A 4,616-nucleotide genomic window follows, 5' to 3' on the forward strand; every position below is an offset into this window, starting at 1 on the left:
TTTATCTCCTATTTCATGATGACTCACTTCTGACCTTAAGTGACACAGTATGATGGATTCCAAACACAGACCTCACTATGTTTTTCCCTACCTAGTGGGCTAATGACAGGTAATAAGGCCACCCTCCCCTTCTCTCTTTGAGCACCGAAGAGTCTCTTTCTCTCGTAAAAATAATCAGGAAGTCCACCATGTCTTTCAGGCTAAGTCATACAAGGACAAGACTCTTGCTACATGTGATAAACCTAGAAGCAGAAGATGTGGGGCATGTTGCATCAAGTTACCAAATCCCAATACATTGTGGGGGGAAGACTGGCTCACTTCTTTCCATAATGAAGGTGACTCGCAAGTAATTTTTTCATCCTGAACACACTATGCCTGCGGTCCTAGAATTCACGTCTGCCCCTCCAAGGATACTCATTACTTCCATAACCAAAGACAGGATAACGGCTACAGCTTTTCCACATCTTATTCAGGGCTTGCAGACTCAGTCGTAGTCAGGGTCCCCTTGGAAGAGCAGAACTCTGGGTTCTACTCCAATATTCTCCTTTCTAAGAAACCATTAGGAAAATCTGGGTCATTATAAACCTAAGACCGCCTAAACCACTCCATAAGATACAAAAAAATCAGGATGGAGTCTATTTTTTCCATGAAGGACTTGTTCATAAAGCTTGCATTCATGTTACCAATAGATTTGAGGGACGCATATTTACATGTGCCAATCTAGAAATTGTTTTAGAACTATTTGTTTTCCATAAGAGATGATCAGGGCACCAAACACTGGCAGACTGCAGCCCTCCCATTTGGCCTGTAATAATTCCACGTAACTTTACAATAACACTTGCCAAAGCTTTATTCCCCTTAAGGGAAAAGGTAATTTCCTTGGTACCTTATCTGGATAATTTCCAGTTTGCAAGAACAGAGCACCAGTTAGCCGATATGCATGCAAGTTTGGGGCACCTGAGTGGCGTGGGGTGGATCATAAATGTACAAAAATCCAATCTCATACCTTCCCAGTGCAAGACCTTTTTGGGTTATGAGATAGATTCCAGAATAAAAAATGTTCTGCCCACACAAAAAATACTCAAAATTCAGTCAGATGTAGGTGTCATAATAAAATCTCCTGTCCCATCCGTTAGGTGCATTATGAGGCTCCTGGGTCATTTGACCCCCTCAATTTGAGCATTACTGTGGGCACAGAGCCATTCAAAACCACTACAGAACGTTCTCTTATACAACATTGGACAACCCAGTCCAAACTACACGCCATAAAGGAGAATGTGATTTGGTGGGAAAACCATTGATGCTTATCACCACTATGGGTCTCTACCAATATGATACCTAGATGCAAGTGCTTTGGGGATGGGGAGTCCATCTAGATAACCATGTGACTTGGGCAAATAGCACAGAGCATGGGCAGTGAGATGCTCAAATACAAAAGATTAGGGAAATCTCTATAATCCTTTCTTCCTTGGATAATATTGATTCGTGCTTGGATAATTTCAGACAATGCTTCAGCAGTGGCTTACATAGACAAGCAAGGGGGCAAAAAAAAAGATCCCAGTTAGACTTACCGGTAAGGGTGTTTCTGAGAATATTTCAAGATAGCAACCTGAGAGATGATTGGCTCTCCCATCTAAAGGGAACGCAATCGGAAAGAGTTTTAAACCCCCACCCCCCTTGTCCCTCAGTTGAGATTAGTGCACGAGGGAAAAAACACAAATAAAAAGACAACTACACCATAAAAAGAGTGGGAAGTAGGCCTGCTGTCCTGGAAGATTCTCAGAAACACCGTTAAGAGGAAAGTCTTACTGGGATTTTCCCCAATCATCTTCCAGGACAGCAAACTGAGAGAATAAGCAAGTAAACCAACCGGCCTACCTTAGGGCGGGAGAACAGTTTGCAGAACTTTCCTGCCAAAGGCCAGATCTAGCTGCGACAGGACCTCCACTCTGCAGTGTTTCACAAAGCTGTCCTGATGTGACCACACCACAGATCTGCTCCACCGAAGCGCCCGATCTCTCTGGCCACGAAGTTGGAAGATTGGGTAGAATGAGCCTCAATAGATTTAGGGACTTCTAATCCTTCCTTCCTATATACAAATACAATAGTCTACCTAATCATAAACCTAATACATCTAGCAATAGTAGAGGAGGAGGCTAGACAGCCCTTTTTTGTTCCTCCAAATAAGACAAAAAAAGACTGGTCTTTTTGCAAACCTTTAGGTACCTAATAAGACATCTTCTGACATCAAAAGCATAGAAGACCACATCCCCCTGATTTCTAGGGTTCTCAGAGAAAGAAGGCTAAATATTTTCTTGTGATCTATGAAAAACTGAAGCTACTTTAGGTAAATACAAAGGATCTGGTCCTAAGTTTACCCTATCTGGCAAAATAGAAGGATGGGGATCTTTGATGGACAAAGCCTGTAAGTCTCCTACTCTTCTAGCCGATATCACAGCCAAAACAAAAGACATATTGAACCATTTTACAGAGGCATCCTCTATAGGTTCAAAGGGATCCTTAGTAAGACCCTTAATGAAAGATCCGAAAGAGGGAAAATGTTTCTCTGTGCTGGCACCGATCTATTGATGGCCACCAAAAACTGCTTAATCAAAGGTTCCTCAGCTAAACTGATGTCCAGAAAAACTGACAAAGCAGAAATCTGAAATTTCAGTGTACTGACTGCCAAACCTTTTATCTGCTCCCTCTTGAAGGAAATCCAGAATAACTAGAATATAGGGAACATAAATCTTCCTCTCTTTACACCTGGAAAAAAAATTCTTCCAAACTTTGCCATGAATCTTTCTGGTAACAGGCTTCCTGCTAGACAAAAGTGTATCCACAACCCTCTTGGAACAACCCTTATTAACTAGGATCCACCTCTCAAGATCCAAGCCGTTAACTCAGAAAAAAAAAAAAAAAGCTGGATTGGGGTGAACAACTGGACCATGAGAGGTAGCTCCCAAGGAGTTTATAACAACCTCCTCTGGAGCTCTGAAAACCACATCCTTTTGGGCCACCAAGGGGAGACTAGGATCAACCTGCAATTTGGCTAAATTTCTGTAACACCCGTGGAAGAAGGGAGAGAGGAGAGAAAGCATATCCTAGGGAAAAATTCCATTCTTGAGAAAGTGCATCCACCCCTATAGAGTCTGCTTCCATTGAAAGGGAAAAGAACCCCAACACCTTCCTGTTTGACCATGTTGCAAACAGGTCGATCTCCATGTACACCCACCTAAAGATACAAAGACCTCTTGATAAAGCTCCCACTCTCTCTGTCTTATTCTTCTGCGACTGAGAAAAATTGCCATTATATTGTCTGCTCCCTTTATGTGAACTGCTGAAATGGACAGAGTATTTATGACTCTGTCAACCTCAGAAGGAGGCTTGGAACAGAGCACTGCCCCCAGCCAACCACTACACCTTCTCTGGCGGGAAAAAACAAAATCTCTGGTCCCGCCAGCGTCACTGAGTCGATGCTCCTGGATGGTGAGAAACACAATCTAAACTGAGGAACGAGGGGTGTGGGAGGGGTTTTTAAACCATCTTCTGATTGGCTCTCCCATCTATGGGAAACACAATCCTCTCTCAGGTTCCTGTCCTGGAAGATAATTGGGGAAATCTAATCTTTTGATGTCCACTGTACGGGATATTCTAAAGTTTGTGGAAACACACCTTCTGTCCCTATCTGCAGTGCACCTCAAAAGAACACTGAATTCACTAGCAGATCTAAACAGGAAAGAGCTGAAATGGTCAGAATGGCAATTGAGCAAGCAAGTGCTTCAACAGATCCTGGAGTTTTGGGGGAACCATGCATAGATCTGTATTCAAACGAGAACAGTGTGCAGCTAGAGGCTTCTTACTCGAGGAGCAAGACCGTGCCCAAGGAGTGGATGCGTTTTCCCACACATTGAGGTTTCCTGTAACATATGCCTTCCTCCTACTCCCACTACTTCTCAAAGTAGTGCAGAAGATTTGGACAGAAAAAGTTAGATTAATCCTTTTCGCTCTCTTTTCTGGCCACAAAGGCTTTGATTAGAACTTAAAGGAGAACTATGAGGTGAGTGATTTTCACTCACCTCATAGTTCTAGCCGACCTGTGACAATGAGACTGTCACAGGTCGGCTCAGTAGATCGGGAGGTGAATAAACACATACCGGCGTTCACTCCCCTCCCTATCCTGTCACAGCTCTCTGCCGTGACAGGGGAGGGGCTGGATTCCCCCCGCTCCGATCCGGAGGGGGCGGGTACAGCTGGCTCTGCCTTTAGATAGGCAGAGCCAGCTGTCAGTCACGCAACTGGGAGGATCCCGGCACAATTGTCGGGATCCGCTTCAGCTGCGGCATCTCAGTATACCGTGAGCAGCTGCTCGCGGTATACTGCGGCATCTCAGTATACCGCGAGCTAAAGCTTGCGGTATACAGCGCCTAGGGTGACGGGAGGACACTAGTTTGTGTCCTCCTGTTACCCTAGGGAGAACTATGGGGAAAAGACTTAACCCCATAGTTCTCCTTTAACACCTATTTAAAATTCATAGACCCCATCATGTCCAGTAGTAAAAAAAGCCACTAATGTTCTCTATGAGAAAGTGAGAACTGTTATTAATTGGTGGTTAT

Source organism: Nanorana parkeri, unplaced genomic scaffold (genome assembly GCF_000935625.1).
Source record: "Nanorana parkeri isolate BGI_ZX_2015 unplaced genomic scaffold, ASM93562v1 scaffold1299, whole genome shotgun sequence".
Lineage (NCBI taxonomy): Eukaryota > Metazoa > Chordata > Amphibia > Anura > Dicroglossidae > Nanorana > Nanorana parkeri.